Here is a 21,738-nt window from a genome sequence, read left to right on the forward strand (position 1 = left end):
ACATGGAGTCAAAATATAAATGTCCAACAAGGTCACGTCTCAAGTCTACATTTCACAGAGCTGTCTTTTTTTCTGTTAGTGTGCCAATACCAATCGCACATTCACAAACATTTTAGTATTGCACTTCTGGTAAATGCAGGAAAATTCACCGTCTTTAACAGAAGCCCTTGGGAAGACAGCCCAGAATCACTTCGACAAGAGGACTTGCCTTAAGCTTTGCATCGCTATGTTGTAGGTCACTGTAGCAACGGGAACGTTTTGCTGATTGAATATTACTCGAAATATTTATATTATTTGTACTAGAGGTTTGAAAAGAGACCCAATTGTAGAGTGCTTCATGCAGATTTCATATATTCCATTAGCTTCTGTTTAGCTGCTTCTTGAGTTATGTCCTACACAACAGCAAAATATAGTCATATTTGCAGGCACTTTCTTGTGTATTAAATTTTCACAAAAAGCAGTGTGCTGCAGTTAACTCAACTCCCTGTAGACTGCAAGGTGCCGATATCTATTCAAACAGCACGTAAAGTTACTAGAAGTATGCAAGATTAGTAGGCAGGCAGGCCTGCATACTAATCTTGCATACCTCTCATGTACTCTGAAAAAAATTATTGAGAATACTTCAATAATTTTTTCACACAATAGCATGAGAATGAGCTTGTGCACTTATAATTGTCCTACACAAATTAAATTTCGCGTACATACTCTTCAAGATAAGCTGAACACCAATATCTAATTGAAATTGCAATCTGCAAAAATTATTTAAAGTGGCCTAATATTTTTTGCATAGTTCCAGAAATTGTACAAGCTGTTTGGATAGGTATCGCCACTTTGCGGTATACAACTAGCTAAATAAGATACAGCATGAAACTATTTGTGAAACTTTTATAAACAAGTGCCCATAAAAATATATTGCCACTATGTAGGACATAACTAAAGAACACCAGCTACACAAAAACCAATGACAATTCAAATCTACATAAAACTCCCTATGAATGGCCGTACATTCAAATTTCTAGCACAAATAATTTAAAAAGTTGTTTCGAGGAGCATTTCCCCTTAAGTGAGTGTCAGTGTTTCTACCAAAGGGTTACAAAATACCTTGAGGCATACCATAGGGAGTTTTATATATAGCCCACACACGCATCTGCCTAAAAAGCCCCATGCCCTGCTTGCATTCCTTAGACATTTTTCTGCGTTCTGTTGTATGTCACCATTTGCATCCCTTAACACTGACGGCGCAAACCCCAAAAAAACAGCCTATTAACACACTGAATCTTTAGGCTGTAAAGGGGTTGTATGCGAATGGGGGCAGCCAACTCTAGCATGAGAATAAAGAAATATTTGCTCTCGCAATAATGAAACCAGTCAAAATATAATCTCGCAAATGTGGAAATGAATGCACAAAGAACCTTGCCGATTGTTACATTAGTGTCCCGAACAAGATCTTTTGATGTTTATAATTCCTAGTTTAATTCACTTTCCTATATTAACTGGGCTCTGACCTAGAATACTAAGTGTAGGAGACTAACCCAGGCCTGGAAGCCAATATTTAAATCTGAAATAGACATTCATTCCCCGACCACATGGCACTGCTACGTCATCAGAAGAAGCATGCATCCATGGACATATAGTCTGTAAAATTATTTTTATATGATCTGTAGCGTTACTCTTGCACTAACAAATTCTGAAAATTAGGAAATACATCTGCTATTTAAAGCACTGTTGCAAACCCGTGTTTTTGAGAAATGCAATACTCAAAAGGTGTAATACAACCAATGTGTGCATGAAACCTATGCAGCTGCCTTTGACATTCGTCAGTGTGGCAAATAAGCACTGAGAAATGCAAGGGTATCATAGCTTTCATGTTTCAAACCTTGTATGCGAGTACCAGTATCTTTGCAGTGAAAGGAAGTCACATTATTACCAGACTCATGAGGGGAATTTATGTTTCTCTAGTTCAATATATTTGTTCTTGTGCTCCTATATCCTTGAGTTTTTCAAAAATAACGGGTGCTTGAAATAAGTGCTCTATATTGCTCTCAAATTTATCCTGCACCAGAGCCTGTGTTATGTTACATTTCTTGAACACATTGCAGTGCTGTAGATTATCAAAGGAAGAAAAAATGCAGTAAGTTCGCATTTTAGCCTTCTGTACAACAAGAATTAAGAACCTATCAATTACATCCACAAGTACAAAAGAACTACGAGAAACGGGGCTTAAAGGCAGGTATACATTAGAATAGCAGGAGCTGATGGTGAGAATTCTAAGAGAAAGGAACTATTAAAAACTAGATACTAAAGAAACATACGAATTATAATAACAGAAATATTTGCAAAGAATTTGAAGAGACAAATAGAATGTCTGTTCAAATCACTCCACCCCAACACTCATCCATGGTTCGATAAGTGATCACAGTCGGTGATGCTGTTTGGATAGATGAAAGTGAGGCACAGCTGTCAAATAGGTAGCACATGTAGAGGGGTCACCAAAGGTTGCACACTGGTTGCACAGCAGGTTGCCTTGATCTCCGGACTCCCTCGACCCTGATGCGTTGAACCTGGTTATACGTCGTTTGCACGAGGCCTGGCCCGAGTGTGCGGCATGGCTTGGGTAAAATTTCGAGGCAACCTGAAAAACACAGATCCATATATTTAGCCCCAAAATATTCTGTACCATAGAGCAAATCTGAAGTTTACCCTCTGCACATAGCAGATGATGAAAACAGACACAAGTCACCAGACTCAAGGTATATAAAAGTGCAAAAGTGGAAATGAATGCAAAGAGCTGCTTATAGGATGGAATCCTTCATTTTGTCTTTTGTGGATCAATAATAGTATATTAACATAAAGTGTACATGACCCTCCCGATTTGTGTAGGTAGGCTATTCCATGCCAGCTGTTCCAACCTGGCACACGACCACTTGGAATTTTATTTTGAACACTGAGGGCCCTTCAATATAGAACAAATCTCAATTTCACGCAATACTTAAAGCAAAAAAAATTTTTACTGGCATAAACATTATGTCAAATTTTGTGTAACGCACCAAAGAATGCATCATAAAATGGCATAGCCAAAAATATGGTTCCTTCATTAAGAGGGCCGAATCTTTAACGACAATGAAGAGAGGCCTTACACCAAAAACTTAACTGCTTATTAGCCACGACTCAGTTTATTATGGCTGATTAAAAATGGACAAAATGGCTTATTAACTTTATTTTCATAGAAGTGACCTACAGCAAAAGCTTCAAATTTATGCAATCTATGTGTTTAGGACTTGGCCTGTGTGCAAGAATGGTATCAGAAAGATACATTATGCAGCAGTCAGTGGCGTAGCAACAGGGGGGGCCGGGGGGCCGTGGGCCCCGGGTGCAAGGGGCCAGGGGCGGGGGGGGGGTGTCATATACGTCTGAAGACACCCCTTTTTCCGCCGGCTACACCCGGTGGGGGGGGGGGGGGGGTGACAGAAGACCTATGGGCCCCGGGTGCCAGACGACCTAGCTACGCCACTGGCAGCAGTGCAGAGAGAGGAGGATGAACTTGGAAAAGAAGTCAGTTTTGGCGTACGTTTATCGGCCTACTTACCATTGAGGCAGCCCTAGTAAATTTATGCCAAATACCATGTATGAGAGTACATTGTATTGTTTTTAAATTGGTAAAGCTTTATCAAAGTAGTTTTTGTGTTAAGCAAGAAAAAAATTGTACAAGTGGTCTCTTGTAGTTTCAAAATTTGCATCGCATTTTGCCTAATACACATAGCCTCTTGGCGGCTAAGACAAAATGCATGGACTTGAGCATCCCTGCACGGATAGCAGGGAGTCTAAACTGCTTCGAAGTTACTTCTGTTATTGCTGAGTGACTACAAGCCATTTCACTCAAAAAGACGCCGCTTAATTACAGGTATTTACCTGAATTTTTCTGTCGGCTGTCAGCCTGCTGGCATCATCACTAAGGCTGCCAACTCCCCTAGTGGACATAGTCGGGACATGGTGGCAGCAGGATGCAGTAACAGAAGCCACCAAAGGCTCCCAACTACCTAGTGGACGTAGTCAGGACAGGGTGGTGGCAGGACGCAGGGGTAGGAGCCGCCAGAGTGCACCTGCAACAAATTTGCACAAATGTTCTTAGTCCTACCATGTCACGATTTACAATAAAAATTGAGCTGTCTGTGTAACATGGCTACCAATACAAATAAAGATGAACAGTTAGGTCCTACGACACAACTAGAAGCCCGACAAAAAGAAACAGTACTTATGTTTATGAAAATCCAAACAATGAAACAAAAATGTGTAACTGGTTTGTGCATGGAAGCTCGGTTTAAACCTGAGCTCATACCATCAAGTGACCTGCTAGTCAACTGTAAGCCTGCCACCTTAAAATGTCATTGTAAATTCTTTTACATGCATTATGTTAAGCTTCATTAATACAAGTTGAAAATCTTTTAATATAAGTAAATCACCAAGGTAATTCAATTAACGAATTCCAGTGGTCGTTGATGCAACAAAGTGCAAGCTCGGAATGAAGCTGGCCAAACTGGGCAGTGAAAAATAACAATGTGATTCTCTACATCTTGTTTTCCTGGTTTTCGCTCTAGCACTGGAATATACAAGAATTTTGACATTCCCGATATTTCACCCTGCTAATTTTTATGCCATAATGCATAATACTTCAGCAAGAGCAATGATGCTTTCTTTTAACTGTAAATAGTGATAGAACAAGAAAATTTATTGGAGCCAACGTTTTGAGAAGAAAAATCTTCTCTGTCGAAATATTGGCTCCAGCGATTCTTGTTCAACGGCTCTTCATCAGTTCACGTCTCTGTCTTCCTGTGTACCTCTGTACTTTCAATGTTATGTCAATAAAACTGTAATAACGGATCATTAGTAAATGTAGCTGATGAGGAACTTGGGCTTGTTGGTAGATAACAACAGAGTAACTGCGCAACGTAGAGATACGGACAAAGGAGGCTTGTGTGTGTTGTCTCTTCCAGCCATGTCTCCCCTTTGGGCGATTACTCTGTCTAAATGTAAAACTGTTACCCTTTGCACAATAATAGTAAAATGCATAAAGACAGGAAAGTGGACACAAAAATTACAACAAATGGCATCATATGCTAATGAGATATGCAAAAGTGCCTGCTACGATCTGTCTCACCCATAACGTGCTGGATAAGATGGCGTCTTCTTCTGGATGTTGGCATTTCTTGAATACCTAAAGTAAAGTACATTTCAAAATTACAAAAATACACAGAACAACAGCAGTAGCAGAAGAGACAACGCATTGTTTAGTAAAAGAAAGTAAACTAATCTCTGATACACCGCAGACGAAATTTCCTTTATTAAATTAGTAGAAAAATACACCACACCTCATCTCATTCAATGCTGTGAGCGTCTCTTGGTACAAGAAAAAAAGGTATTTCTGCATGAAAACAGTAAAATAATCATAGCCTTCTACTTTTACAAAATACGCTACAGCGACTAAGCCAACTACGGCTGTATATACTTAAAATTGTTATATGCACATTGCAATAGCCAAGACAGGATAAATTTGGGTTCATATGCAGCTCACCGGGAGATACAACTTTGCAATCAACTCATTTCTGCTTGCCAAATAAATATCTGCACTAACATAAGACTACAAATAAAAAGACCCTCTTTTTCATAAAACACCGGACTCAAAATAGAAAATCCAGTAGCAATATTACAATTTCACCACATAACACAGCCAGGTTTTGTAAGCCTAGTAGGATTTACTATATAAATGTTGCAGCATATTCATGCTTTCAAATATTTACAACCGTGAAAATAAAGATTAAGTAAAAATAATACATTATATATAGGCTTAGATTGTGAGCTAATGTGTTTTCTACTTACAGCCAAATGCACAAAAAATTTGTTCTCTTTCAGCGCTTTTAAAGCGCTGTGTCTGTTCGCTTGTGCATGCAGCCGCTTTACCGCTCTTAAAATTTCTGTGCTGCCACATCGCCTGACACTGCCGTACAGCGTTGTAGCGCTTTTATTATTCGCGGTAATATACCTAAAGCGCTAGTAAATCTTCAGAATACACAAGCTGCCTTTTCGACTACCTGTCTTCGCCATGCGAAAGTCACACTGGCGCTAGTATTGTATCTACACTTCAAGTTACGCAGTACTTGATATTCTACGTATTTTTCGATGCGACAGGCCACTCGTCACTAAAGTCCTTAAGAACGGTGTTTCTCCTGGCAGTACAGCTTTGCAATAATTTCAGATGCTCTCCTGAGGCTTCCGTCGGTCAGTAGTATTTTCGCATACATACGCGCACGCATGCCTAAGAAACGTCTGTGAACTGCCAAGAGAAACGTGGTGCAAAATGTATCCATACCGGAAGGGCCGAGTACGCGCCGTTTGTAAACTCGGAACAAAAGCTGATATGCTTACCTGAGACGTTAAGAGAAATATGGCACAGGTCACTCCCCGCTGGTAGTCGTTCGTATGCATCTGGTCGTCTCTGTCCGTTGCGATCTCCCATATCACAATAAAAGATGCTGTGCAAACCGCAGCACTTCGGGCGCTTGTGACGGTCCGGCGAGCTGCACTTGCGCGATGTCGGCAAAGACGAAATAGGCGACACGCTGCTACTGGCGGCGGTCCCCCTCGTCGCAATCACACAGCACGGACAGAAGCTCCCACCGTTACTTGCCGCAACGCCTGGTTGCAGTCGCCCCTAACGCGGCGATTTCAGAACCACTCAACGACAACGTACCCGCGCGTGATGCAGCGCAACTTTAAAATGGCGTCATGCTACTGACGGCTTCGGCTTTGGATCACTTTGTGTCTGCACAACTGGGCAAAACAGTTGCGCTAGTTTCGGTTTTGTTTCCTTGCGTTGAAATAAAAACTGTTTTACTCACTGATAATTTTACGTTACTTAAGTAATGTTCACGAATGAAACAGCCATGAATTTAACACGCGTCTTGAAATACCCGCTACGTTCACTTGGCAGAAGCAAAATTTGCTCGTCCGAGTGTGGTTGTGTTTGAAATATCTGTCGCTGGGCTGTCGGAGCGTGCTCGAAGTGTGAAGACGCGGCGTAATTGTCCTTAATTTGCTTAGCTATAATGGTGCGACTGCCCTTGATTTCTGTCGAGTGCAGTTTGCTCTGATGTAAGGTAGAACTACAAAGCCACCCATGTTACTGAATGATCTAGTGCACCTGAAGCTGCCAGAACTCCGGTATTTCCTCCACAAGTTCTTGCGACTGTGTGCCGCGATCACCAAATGGGAGCGTAGTCATTTGGCGGAGATTTAGCAACACATTTTCTAGAGCTATCGTTCACCGCTATATCACGACATGGAGAAGCAGCGGGGTTGGTCCTTAGTGAAATTTTCTATTTATTGCGAATTTTGCGATAGCAATTATATGGACACAACCGTCGAAATATATCTGTCGGTGTTGCCGTGACCTTACGCATAAAGTCAAGTGCGATAAGATCCTATCCTGCGCCGTTAGCTGTGCGCGTTAAAAGAAGTGTACGAGGGCGAGCCGAGATGTGTAGTGTCTGGATGGGTGCCCCAAGTATCTATAGGTGGTCACGTGATAAAACGCGCGCAAGCCGGGGAAAGGAGGCGCTTATTTAGCACGCTTCTCCTCTGGCCGTTGCTCTAGCCCGGTCTGGCGCCACTCTCGCTCTGTCTTGGAGATAATTTCCGATGGGTGCAAAGCGGCGAGGGGAGGGGGGGGGGGTGAGGGGAAGGGCGCTTTTATTGCGCCACTTCAAGTTTCGGAGGCGCTTCGAAGGATGAGGCAGCAGCAGTGTTCTGTCCGCTCTGTTCGCGCCCTTCATCACGCCGAGGCTGCGACAGCGAGTGTTCGCGGTCATTGAGTGAAATCTGTTCATGTTTGCACGTGCGCGTGTGACCCCGTGCTTGCTAATTTACGGAGTAAGCGATTGTTTACTGCAGTTTATTCAGGTGATGAAACTACGAACCTTGGTTCGTGCAGTTGTTCGTGCAGTGGTTCATGCAGCATTGGGGGGAAACTGCTACATTTTTCTTTTTAAATTTCTAGGGGGTTCAAAAGCAGTGCTGCGTTCGTTAATGTTTGTTTCTGGTCGCGGAACGCAACGCACTCCGGTAGCCCAGTGGCTTTGGTGTTGCGCTGCTGAGCTCGAGGTAACGGGAACAATCACACCCGCAGCAGTCGCGTTCCAATGGGGGCAGAATGCGAAAACGCGCGTATATTGTGCATTCCGTGCGCGTTAAATAACCCGAGCTGCTGAAAATAAATCTGCAGTTTTCCATTACCGTGCGCCTCATAACAAGATCTTGATTTTGGAACCTAAATCCTCAAAATTTAACTTTACGTAGTGCAATTACATTTACAATCGCCACTGTTGAGTGCGCCTATACTGAACTTATCTCGTTGCTGTGCTCTCTGTAGTAGCCAATGCTATATTTTTTAGATTTACTTATGGTCAGAATCCAGTTTGACAAATCTGGGTATTCCTTAGCATAGGATGCCAGCGTGTGAGATATTAACAAACATGTTCAAGGAAAATCGATATTTAGAGTTCGATGTAATTGCAGAACATGACAAGCTTGACGAAAGAATGATACACCGCATTACAACCAGGACAGGAAACCGAGGGCCTGCCTAAAACATAAGACGTTATCCGGTATTTCTTCTCCTGCATTTTAATCTTTCTCTCGCCAGACTCATCTCGAATATCAGAGGAGTCGCGATCTTGCACGACGACTCTTCGCGTGCTATTAAGAGTCAAACGACCCACACACAAATGTTGACTCTTGTTTTGTGACTCTACCCGCGCGAAAATGGGTCTTCGTAAGAAAAAAGAGAGTCAAGTTGCCGTGACTCACTTTTTACTCTCTTTTTTCTTAGAGTGTAGGCAACGGGCAGTAAGCTGATCGGTCTATAATTTTTCAAGTCCTTGGCGTCCCCTTTCTTTGGATTAAGATTATGTTGGCGTTCTTCCAAGATTGCGGTACGCTCGAGGTCATGGGGCATTGCGTATACAGGGTGGCCAGTTTTTCTAGAACAATCTGCCCACCATCGTTCAACAAATCTGCTGTTACCTGATCCTCTCCAGCTGCCTTCCCCCTTTGCATAGCTCCCAAGGCTTTCTTTACTTCTTCCGGTGTTACTTGTGGGATGTTAAATTCTTCTAGACTATTCCCTCTTCCATTACCGTCGTGGGTGCCACTGGTACTGTATAAATCTCTATAGAACTCCTCAGTCACTTGAACTGTCTTATCCATATTAGTAATGATATTGCCGACTTTGTTTCTTAGCGCATACATCTGATTCTTGCCTATTCCTAGTTTCTTCTTCACTGCTTTTAGGTTTCCTCTGTTCCTGAGAGCATGCTCAATTCTATCCATATTATACTTCCTTATGTCAGCTTGTTGATTAACTTGGAAAGTTGTGTAAGTTCTATTCTAGCTGTAAGGTTAGAGAGTTTCATACATCATCATCATCATCCTGGTTACCCCCACTGCAGGGAAAAGACTTCTCCCATGCATACATAAGCGTTTCTTAATCAGATCTTTCGTCTCCTGCGATTGCTTACCGATATCCTGCCTAACGAAGTTACCACCGACTTCCATTGTGCACTCCTTAATGATGCCCATAAGATTGTCGTTCATTGCTTCCACATTAAGGTCCTCTTCCTGAGTTAAAGCCGAATACCTGTTCTGTAGCTTCATCTGGAATTCCTCTATTTTCCCTCTTACCATTAACTGATTGATCGGCTTCTTATGTACCAGTTTCTTCCGTTCCCTCCTCAAGTCTAGGCTAATTCGAGTTCTTACCATCAAATGGTCACTGCAGCGCACCTTGCCGAGCACGTCCACATCTTGTATGATGTCAGGGTTAGCGCAGAGTATGAAGTCTAGTTCATTTCTAATCTTGCCATTCGGGCTCCTCCACGTCCACTTTCGGCTATCCCGCTTGCGGAAGAAGGTATTGATTATCCGCATATTATTCGGTTCCGCAAACTCTACTAATAACTCTACCCTGCTATTCCTAGAGTCCATGCCATATTCCTCCACTGACTTGTCTCCAGCCTGCTTCTTGCCTACCCTGGCATTGAAGTCGGCCATCAGTATAGTGTATTTTGTTTTGACTTTACCCATCGCCTATTCCACGTCTTCATAGAAGCTTTCGACTTCCTGGTCATCATGACTGGATGTAGGGGCGTAGACCTGTACGACCTTCAATTCCTACCTCTTATTAAGTTTCACAACAAGACCTGCCCCCCTCTCGTTAATGTTATAGAATTCCTATATGTTACCAGCTATGTCCTTATTAATCAGTAATCCGACTCCTAGTTCTCGTCTCTCCGCTATGCCCCGGTAGCACAGATCGTGCCCGCTTTTTAGCACTGTATATGCTTCTTTTGTCCTCATAACCTCACTGAGCTCTATTGTGTCCCATTTCCTGCCCCCTAATTCCTCCAATAGCACTGCTAGACTCGCCTAACTAGATAACGTTATAGCGTTAAACGCTGCCAGGTTCACATTGCAATGGCGGCCTGTCCGGACCCAGAGATTCTTAGCACCCTCTGCTGCGTCACAGGTCTGACCACCGCCGTGGTCAGTTGCTTCGCATCTAGTGGGAACTGAGGGCCGGATTTTGATTGTTGTATTCATATGGGAGGTTGTGGCCAAGTACTGCACCAGGGTGGCCAATCAGGGTAGAAAAATTAGTAAGGTGGGGTACAGTGACCATAGGTTAGTGAGGTCCAGGATTTCTCTCAAGTTGAAGATACGAAGGAGAAAATTAGTCAAGAAGGAGCAGGCCAACCTAGGCGCAGTAAGGGTAAAAGCAGAGGAGTTCGGGCTTGTGCTCGAGAAACAAATATGCAGCTTCAGAATAGAAAGATGCAGGTAGCATAGAGGTAATGTATGAGACCTTAACTATAGGTTGATATCAGAAGCAACAATTGAAATGGGAGGTAAGGCACCAAGGCAACCCGTGAGTAAGCTCTCCGAAGAAAAAAGGAGCTAATAAAGGAAGAAGGCATGAAAGTGTCCAACTCAAGCGACCAGGTAGAATTCGCTGAATTGTCAAAACTGATGAACAAGAAGAGCGTAAGGGATATCCGTAATTACAACGGGGTATTTTTAAGGAAATTCGCACGCGCAAGTTGGAGTTGGTTGACCCAGGGCAGAGGAAATTGGAGATCGCAGGGAGAGGCCTTCGTCCTGCAGTGAACATAAGATAGAATTTCTATTATTATTATTATTATTATTATTATTATTATTATTATTATTATTATTATTATTATTATTATTATTATTATTATTATTATTATTATTATTATTATTATTATTATTATTATTATTATTATTATTATTATGGAAGATTGAGGAAGCAGTAAAAATGACCATAGCATGAAATCAATGAAAAGAAAACTTGGCATAGGACAAGGCAATATGTATGCACTGAAAGATCAGCACAGTAATGTGATCAGCAATTTCGAAGATATTGTAAAAGGAGCGTAAGAATTCTGTACCGAACTGTACAGTACCCAGAGCAGCCACGCTACCTTCATTCGAAGTAGTGAGTAACAGTATACAGAGGCTCGTTCTATAACTAGCGATGAAGCTAGAAGAGCCTTGCAAGACATGACCCGGGGAGAAGCGGCGGGAAAAAAATAGAATAACAGTCGATTTAATCAAATGCGGAGGAGATGTCATCCTTGAAAAGCTAGCGCCCCTTTATACGCAATGCCTAACGACTTCAAGTATACCAGGGAACTGGAAAAATTGCAACATTATACTAATCTACAAGAAGGGAGACGTTATATAATTTAAGAATTTAGTCTGTATAATAAGTCTGTATTTAGTCTGTAGTCTGTATAATGCTGTATTCGTTGTCATTCTGAACAGTTTCGCTCTAGCCTGAATTGTAGGCGTACAAAGACGTTGCATGGTCATTGTGATAAGTTGAATATAGGTAAGTCCACGAAGCAAGGACATCTGTCACTTGGGAACATTACGCGTTAACACGACGTCATTGGCCCTGAAAATTATTTCTTGTGTGTTTTCTTTATTCCTTTTGTCTTTTTGCATATATATGTTTGGAGGAGGAGGAGGAGGAGGAGGAGGAGGAGGAGGAGGAGGAGGAGGAGGAGGAGGAGGAATAAGCTTTATTTGTAAAAAATGAGCTGACGGTGTAGTCGTCCGAGGTAGGCGGCGTCCCCAGTCCAGGACGCCGTTGGTCTGAGCCGATAGCGTTGTCCTGGTCACCAGAAAGATTTTGCAAGTCAGCGCGGTGTGCTTCCTCTTCTTCAGTCCTTGTCGTGTGTTCAGGTGTCGAAACATACTTGAAGTGACCGATCTGGCGAAGTGATTGGAAGCATGTCCTTCATACTACGTACTTCATTACGGCGCCATTGGGGATGAAAAGTACTTGGAACGCACATCAAAACGCTGCACCAAGACTGAATTCGAAACTCTTCTGGCCTTTTCGAGCCGACAATATGTTTCCGGATTTATATTTGCACACGAAATTAACTTTAAGAATTCATCTCTATACCGCGCGCAAGCGCGTGAGTCCTTCTGCGGTGGCAACGTAAGAAGCAAAAACCTGCTGTTTTCTGTCGCCAGGCCAAAATAAAAAAAAAAGAATGCACAGACAACGCTGCGTGCGAATTTCTCGCGTTCACCAACGCGACTTGGCCTAGATTCCTGGTGCGCGCATAGCCTGCGGCGGGAATGTCGCCTTGCGTGCCCTTCGCCGCAAATGTGACTGACACGTCCTGCCGACTGAATGCCTGGCTTGTGTGTTTGTCTCTCGCGCAGCTACTTCCAGCAGCCTCGATCCAGCGGCCCCGCCACGAACTCGGGGTCGCCATATGTTGTGGACGACACACATCCGCGCACGGAGCAGAACGTTTTTTTGTCGCAGCTCGGGCTGTGAGGCGCCAGAACCCTAGCTTCTTCCGCACGCTTTACGGCATACAGGAAGTCCTCATTGCCGGAGCTCAATTTTTAGGACGCCTCTATGACTCGATTTGAGCCCTCAAGTATACAAAAACATTCACCACCCGTTGTGCTTCACTTCAAGCAGTCATTGCGATGACTGCAGATAAGACTACTACTGATGAGTTACGCAGATAACGACTTCCGGGAGCGCCGAGCGCCGTAAAGAAGAGAATTTAAGACAGGGCGGAAGTAAACGTGAAGTGAAAGTTTAGACTTAGAGCGAACAACGAAGTTCATTATGCTCGCATGTTGATTCACGGGTAGCGTCCCATTACTTCAGTTGCTTCACTCTTCTCTTTTTCGTGCTATTAAGCGTTTGGTATATCTGGGTAATCTGTAGTTGATTCACAAAGATTTCTTTTTCTCAAATGCGCTTTGCTCTTGGCTGGCCGCCTTTGTCAATATCAAGTCCAGCATCAGGACTGGCTTGAAGTTGCTCTTACGCACAATTCAATTGTGATGTGTTTTTATGAATATGGGCCCTCATTTCTGAATGCTGTATGTAGAAATTAAACTAAACATTTCCCAACATAACTTCTGCAAGGCAAGAGACATAAGATCTTAACGTTTCAGTGAGGATGCAAACGTGTTCTTGATCATTAAATTGCGTTCTTACACGCTTCGGTATCTGCTCTACGCCACTGACTGACCTTGCTTCTACATAGTAGTTGAAGCCTGCCACTGAAGCTATAGCTGATTGATATGCTTGTGCTGTAATTATTACACGCGACTATGTATGTATAGCTTGTTCCTGTTGAATCTGTGCAATGCGTACAGACATACATCGCCAGATAGAAGAATTCAATGTTTTCACGAGCCCACTAGGACCACAAGACCGCTTCTTAGTCCTTGTCCAGTCACGCCCTTGCAGCCATGAGCCAATACCAACCCGTCCTATTTTTCCTACTCCTATCTGCTTGTCGCCTACATCTCAGTCACATGTACAGCCCAAGTGTGATGGAAGAGCACTGATATATACATATATATATATATATATATATATATATATATATATATATATATATATATATATCGTGTACTCTATATAGCAATATGATATAGATGTACTGCAGCGGTAGAAGTACACAAAGAGTGCAGCAAATTCCATCTCGAACAATATTTCCTAGCTGAAACCTACTGTTTCTTTAAAGGCTAAACCCTTAAGTGGGGGGACTCATACCCGATGTTCTGCCAAACGCAGCGTGCTGTACAGATAGTCATGTGACCTCGACTCGTGCGGACATGCGCTCGTATACCACTGCTCTCGCCTTCAGCGCCGTCTTCTTCCACAGCTGTCTCCGATGCCGCTCATCATGCCAGCGTTCCTATGCTGTCCCTCGCGCTCGTCGTTGTCTTTTTCTACAACTGGCTCCGATGCCGTTTTCATGCCAGCTTTCCCATACTGCCACTGGCGCTCGTGCCACTGCTCTCGCGTTCTTCGTCGTATTCCACAACTGGTTCTTATGCCGCTCATGATACCAGCGTTCCCACGCTGCCCATCGTGCTCGTGCTACTGCTCTCGGGTTCGTCCTCGTCTTCTTCCACAACTGGCTCCGATGAAGCTCATCATGCGAGCGTTCCCCTATCGTCCCTCGCGCTCATGTCACTGCTCTAGCGTTCGTCGTCTTATTCTACAACTGGCTCCGATGTCGCTCATCATGCCAGCGTTCCCATACTGCCCCTCGCGCTCCTGCCACTGCTCTCGCGCTCGTCGTCGTCTTCTACAACTGGCTCCGATGCCTTTCTCATACCAGAGGTCCCACGCTGTCCATCGCGCTCGTGCCGCTCATTATGCCAACGTCCCTATACTGCCCCTCGCGCTCGTGTCGCTGCTCTCACGTTATTCCTCGTCTTCCACAGCTGGCTCCCGTGCCGCTCATCACGCCAGCGTTCCCCAGCTGCGTATCGCGCTCGTGCGATGGGCAGCGAGTGAACGCTCGTTCGTGCTCGTGCTCGTTCGCGCTCGTGCTCTCGCGTTCGTCGTCTTTCCCAACTGGCTCTGATGTCACTTATCAAGCCAGCGTTCTCCTACAGTTCCTCACGTTCATGCCACTGCTCTCGCGTTCGTTGTCTTCTTCGGCAAGCAACTACAATGTCGCTCATCATGCATGCGTTCCCATACTGCACCTCGCGTTCGTGCCACTGCTCTCGCGTTCGTCTTCTTCCACAGCTGGCTCAGATGCCGCTGATCATGCCAAAAAATAATCAAAAGTTACTTAAGATAGACATAATTCAGGCACTCGAACCCACGACCTTCGATTGAAGTCGAACCCCCGAGCTTATGTGGAAGTTCAACCCACATCTGGTGTTAGGGCGAACTTAATTAAGACACAGTTAATTAAAGTAGCGTCAATTAAGGCACTCGAACCCACGACCTTTTATGGGAGAAAACAAATATTAAGAAGTATCAGCAAATTCGAATGAGAATGTAGGATAATGTAATTAATGTCTTGAGCGCGCGGGCCTTCGTCTTCACCCTCTTTGTCGTATGCTTAAGTGACTGTCAATTTTGTGAATAAGCACAAGAGTGCAGATGTTCGCCTCGGATATGGCTGTACGATTACTTTACGGGAAGCGCACTTCAAGCTTCATAAGCCAGAACGTTTTCTAAATTAAACAGTTTAAGTATGCACCGATTATACTATTTCGAAAGCCTGCGTACTAATTAATGCATGCGATCAGTGGGCTGTACACTGCTCTTACAAAAGGTCGTTATAAGATTTAGTTATATTTGCACTGATATATTCTTGTATTCCGTTGAATTTGTGTCGATAAGCAAATGAAGATCATGAATGCTTTTCTCCCGGTCTATATACCACAATTGCCGGCCAGACTCATTCGGAAATCGGAGAAGGACCCCGTTTGGCTAGCTCTCCTGCTCGGCTAATAAATATAGAGTAGACTTTCTATTTCCCACACTGCCTGCAAGAAGGCGTGGAGCAAAAACCATGATCTAGTATTAGCGTGCGCACAGACTCTCCTCTTTACGCAAGCTCACATATTGCGCACTACATGGCCGAGAGAACCGAGCGCGCTCGCGCATGACAGGCCAGCGTCCACGAAGGAAGCAAAAGCCTCACGAACACTGCCCGACCACCCTCGCCACATTCGACGCGGGGCGTCACGCACGATGCAGAAGGATCGACCCACGTCGCCTCATGCAGACTGGCGCGCGCATGTACACAAGAGACAAGTTTGCAGTCCCACACGCCGATGATCCTGCAGGCACGTCTGCACCGCACCGTGTGTACCCACAGAGGCCCACACGTCGCGCCGACAGGCGCTGACGCCTCCCCGTGAAAGAAGCAAAGCCGCGCTTGGCAAGGCAGGGCAGGCTTCGATCACCGGCTAGTGTGCGTTTGGCGCTACTCATTTTTCGATTGCATGACGTGGGCGGGCGTTGGCGTGCTGCTGCTGCAGCAGCAGCAGCCGCAGGGCGGGTGTGCATGCTTCCTTTGTGAACCAACGCAGTGTGACGCACATGGCGAGGGAGAGAAGACAGAGAAGGGGGCAGGGCGCGGGGACGACGCGGAGACGATGAAAGAAAAGAATGCAAATAGAGAGCCGAGCTGTATGGGCCGGCCAGCCTCAGAATCTCGCTCGGCACGTTCTCTCAGGCGCCGCGGCGGAGGCGAAAAAGGAAGAGCTGCACGGCACGAGGAGGGGATCAGGAAGGAGAGAGAGAGAGCGGGAAGGAAGCAAGAAGCCTATAATAGGAGCAAATACATAGAAAGAAAGAAAGAAAAATGTAGGACGGTTGCAGGGTTGCCGGGGGTGGAAGAGATCCTGACGAGGACCGGGCGGTCTCCATCCATCTCCGTCAAACGCGCGCACGGCATTATGGGAGCGCGCCGAGCTCGCCTCCTTTTATTCACCCACGCCTCCCCCCTTCCTCTCCTCCAGCCGCCTTTCGGAACCTCCCGTCTCTCCCTTTCCGGTCCCGAAGTCGCGCTAGGCCTAAACCCCCTCTGCGGGCGACCTACACACGCAGATCTCCCGGTTACGGTAAACCGTGGCGCTACGCGGTGGATAAATTCTCACGTATCACAAATTTATCATCGCAACATTTCTCCATTTCTCCCTCGTTTGGCTGGTACGTCCGATCATCTCCTCCAGTATTGAAGGTGAAAAGAAGCAGTTGAAGAAATGATTGTCTGAGTCTGAGCTCTACGAGGTAACGAAAAATGCAGGGAGCGTTATCAGATGCTATATGCATCGAAGAAGTTATATATATAGTTACCAAAATATGGTACTTCAGTCTTCCCAACCCCTTTCTGTGTCCGAGCCTCAAGCGTTATTTCATCCCGCGTCAGGATGCTGCGGAAGACCGCACTGAACCTCGTTTCCCATGGACCACCCATGGACCTCCACCGCGCCGTCACTCGACGGCCCATACATTTCTAGCAGAAGAACGAGTGCCCAAGGGTGCCTCGACACGTACCACGCGCCGCACCAGCTAAACAAGGCGTATATAGCCAGGCGCGTCCGCATGCAGCCCCCCTCCCCCCCCCCCCCTTTTTGGACGAGGACCGCGCGCGCGCGCGCCGGGCCCAGCATCAGCGGCGGGAAGCCGACGCGGCTTCAACCGCGCCGCTGGCTCCGGCGCTTCTTTCGCCGCTCCGCGCTTGGCCCTTTTTTCCCACACAAATCACTCCGAAGCGAGGGCCCTTCCGCGGCTCTGACAAATATTTCGGGCCCATCGGAGTCGAAGAGCCGAGGGCGAGGCCCCGGGGAGCGCGGGCGCAGAATGAGGTAAGGAAGAGGAGGAAACGGGGAAGGGAAAGGATATATGGGGAAAGAGGGGGAAGGGGAGTGGTGGTGGTGCGCTGGAAACCGCGGGCGAAAATCAACGCCGCCGCAGGAGAAAGAGGAAAATGCGAGGGGGCCGGAGGGGGGTGAAGCTTGTAGGTGGACGCCGCGGCATCCACTCTGCAAATAGAGCCGAGAGGTTGGGGGGGGGGGGGGGGGGGAGGCGGCGTGAGAGATAAATAATTCCGCGGAGAGGTCAAATGGTCTGCTTCGGTAACGGCTAACACACACACACACCCGCGAACGCGGCACCGTTATGGCAATAAAAACCGGATTTATGGCGCCGTAAAGTCTCTGCGGCTGCACAAGCTGTGTGTGTGCCAAGAACAAGAAGGAGAAAAAAAGCAGGCGCGGAGCAACTCCGCGGCGATTTGTCTCCCCGGCTCCGCGCCTGTTTCTCGGCCGGTGCCCGGAGTTGCAGCCGTGTTCTGCTGCTACAAGGCACGTACGTGTGCTTAGTTTCCGAGCACCGGCTTGCGCTCTTCTTTTTACTGCGTGCTTTCGGGCCTCAAGTGGTTCCCTCTGAAGAAAAGAAAGGTATCAATACTGCTGTGGCAGGGCTTGCTGTCCACTGTACAGTCCAATTTGCATAGTAAGTGATGTCTTTTTCGAATATGTAGATATACCGGGAGCAAAAGAAAATACTTTTCTGGTGTATTTATCAGAGCGAATTCGAAAGTGTTATCGAAGACAGCTTATCATTTATTGGCCTAAAGGTGACGTCATCATTGCTGTGCTTACTTGTTGTCGTATGTGCGTTCATTGTGACGTACGATACGGTCACTTGAACTTTGTGCTAACAGTGTGTGGGCGGGACCCTATATACTTTTATTTGCCTTTTATTATTATTTACTAGTTACTTTTGAACCGGCCGAAAATTAATACACACTGTTTTACTAAGCGTAAATGAGTAATCGGATATGAAACTCTCCTTCCCATACATATAATAAAGAAAATCGATGATTGAACATCTTAACTTCCCCTGTAATCCAGAAGAAGGCTTGCAAGTGGCCGCGCAGGTAAATTGGTAAAAGAACATGGTCATTCATATGACGGAAAATGCTTGAATAATGTACATGTACACACTCAATGCACGAACTGCATGCTACATGACTTCAAGCAGGAACCGCCTATACATGTATAATGTTTTTTCTTTGCCCCAGGTTGTTTGGAGCGCTTCCTTTTATCCGTTCTCACCATAAGCAATACGGTTTATGCCATACCGGCGTTATTTTGCTTCATTATTCCTGTTGCTATACCGCGATTCTTCTTGAAACCATTCCGATCAGCTGAGCGTATCAACTTTAAAACGTATGCAAATACCTAGATAAGCAACCGCTGTGCTTTCGAATGTTAATTATTGTTACAGCGCTTAAATGTATACTGCAAGCGCTATTTTGTTTTAGTGGTCTGTGGACACGCACATCGAAGCCACTTTAAATTAATTTATAGCTAACCCTTATCCTCCCCTATACTCGTTTTGTTCGACTGCCTACATTTGCAACAAAATCTTGGGCCACTTGTTAGAAGAAGTCGTGTGACGCTCAGTTTGTAGCAGTGTGCTGCTGAGTAAGCGTGATTGCACAGGCGTGTACAACGTAAGCCATACACCTGTCGCAACCCTTACCAGAACAATAACCTGTGCATGCAACAGAAGTCACGCAGTGATGCAGAGGTGTGCGTGTATGTTCAAGGACAGTCTCTGCGCCCGCTATTCGTCTCTCTCCTTACATATCTTTCTTTCTCCCCTCCCATGCGTACACCCTAGTCTTTCGTATATAGAGTTGTCAGACATGGCACGCGACGACGGAAACAAAAATGCAGCTCCGTTCTGCTTTTGTTCTCCTACATGGCCCATGGGGGAGCGATGCTGCGCGCCAATGACGCGTATGCGTTATGTTCTGTGGTGTTATTTTTTTTCCTTTTCCTTTTTTCTTCTTTCGCCCCCTTCCTTTTATGTAAAGCAAGTGACTTGCGCGGTGGGACAGGAAGGCGAGCCTGCGTGCTCGCGTTGCCGCTAAATGGAGCGTGCCTCATGAGCCGCGGTGAACGGTGGCGATGCTCGCGATATGTTCTGCGTCTCTTGCCTGGGTTGTTGCCTGCCGCCCGCGCGATCCTCACATTGTGATGTGTTTGTCTCCGCTGCTGCGGCTTGCTGTATGCTGTGGCGCTTTGCACGCCTATTGCCGTGTGCTCTACGTGGCAGTCTCTGCCTCCCGGTGGTGCGGCGTGGGCCCGCACGTGGCACGGTTGACAGCCCTTGAAGATTACATTGAGACGATCTATAGATGGCCTGTGGATCTCGTAGACGTCTTGCTTCGCTTACGAGCAAGAATCATTACACGTACTGAGGAACACTTGCACTGTTTAAACTGTGCAAGCTCAAGCCCTCAGAACATAACTGGTATTCGAAGGGGAGCGCCTTCCAATGCGACTGCCCGATATTATTCTATCGAAGCCTATATGCAGTGCTACTGTTGCACTGAGAACGCACATTCGGCGCCTTACTCGGTTTCCCCCACAGCATCTTGCCTGCCTGCAAGCAGTAAAGTTGCATAGGACATCCGCCAAGATAATTTATGAAAAGCATATCCATTTGCCGTTCCAGCGCAAGCCTGCTACACGATCACTGTAGCAACCTTGCATCACTTCATAAGGAAAAATACTGGAGTGCGTAGCCAACCACCAAAGAAAGCTAGTACACAACGTTTCCACGACGTGCATCAAATTCAGGAACATGTTTGCACATGCGAATTTGTGATAAACGTGCAGCTGCCATCATCATCCCAGTGACGTCGTCTGAGATCAAGTCGACATCTTGATCATGCGTCGCTATATACATATACTATAGTTGTGAACTCGCTGCCCTGCGTACTGCATTTCAGCCCATCGTCAGGAGCAGCGTCAAAAACGTGCCATTTCCCGCAGTCCTTTAACTAATCATTTTAAATCGTACGGGCTGTGCGCCGTTGACCCAATGAATAGCTTGTGTCAGATGTTTCGGATTTACTGCGACACAAACGAAAAAGGACATTCAGCAGTATTATGGCGCATTCTTTCACCTGCTTCCAATAGTATCAACGCTATCAGTGGGAATGATAACGCCAATCAAGCTTCTGGACATGCACGCAAGAGCTGCCGGTGCGTTGTGATTCGGCAGGCTTTCGCTAAATAACGAGGGAGGGTGAACGTAGGGGGCACATAAAATTTGTTTGAATGACTTTCTACGATAATTTCCTTTCGCCTCTCTACCGTGCACGCCCGCAAAAATTTATATGCACCCACAAGCTCGGCCGCCAAAAGAAAATTTACAGGCGCGACATAGTCCAAACTCTGGGCACCGGCGGCGACGAGAAACTACAGCATCGAGACTCACATCCGTGTAGCGTGGTCCACGCTCGCAGGCATGTTTGCGCAGCGCGCCCTGGGAATCGCGACGATGGCCGCAGCACTGAACGAGTGAACGCGAGAGGCGAACGGGCAGAGGGAGAACGCGATCGGCGTCCAGCCTCCTTTTGTGCCCATCTGGCAGGCCGCGCCGTCCCGCCGTGGCCGTTATTAATGGTCCCGGCTCGCAGTAGGAGGCCCGGGGTCGGAAACGGCAAATAAAACACCGCCGCTCTATCTTTCCCGCGGACGAAACACGCTGTCGGGCGGCAACTCTTCGCTCGAGGCCGCGTATATTGTACACACAGAATCCGCCCACGGTATACCGCTTGAAAGGCTTCGTGGAAAGAGCGCTGAAAGAGACGTTTCGAAGAATTTCAAGTTTGGCAACAGGGGCTCTTAAGTGTGGGTACCCGGAATTCGGAAGGCTGGCGAGTGGGACATGTATCAGCATCTGTCGGCAAGTGCACGTCTTTCCGCAGGTTGGATTTCTTTCACTGCACTGTGTAGTACAACAATCTTGCGCACGGTGCTTACCGTACATACAGGGAA

This window comes from Dermacentor variabilis, chromosome 5, assembly GCF_050947875.1.
Source record: "Dermacentor variabilis isolate Ectoservices chromosome 5, ASM5094787v1, whole genome shotgun sequence".
NCBI classification, from domain to species: Eukaryota; Metazoa; Arthropoda; class Arachnida; order Ixodida; family Ixodidae; genus Dermacentor; species Dermacentor variabilis.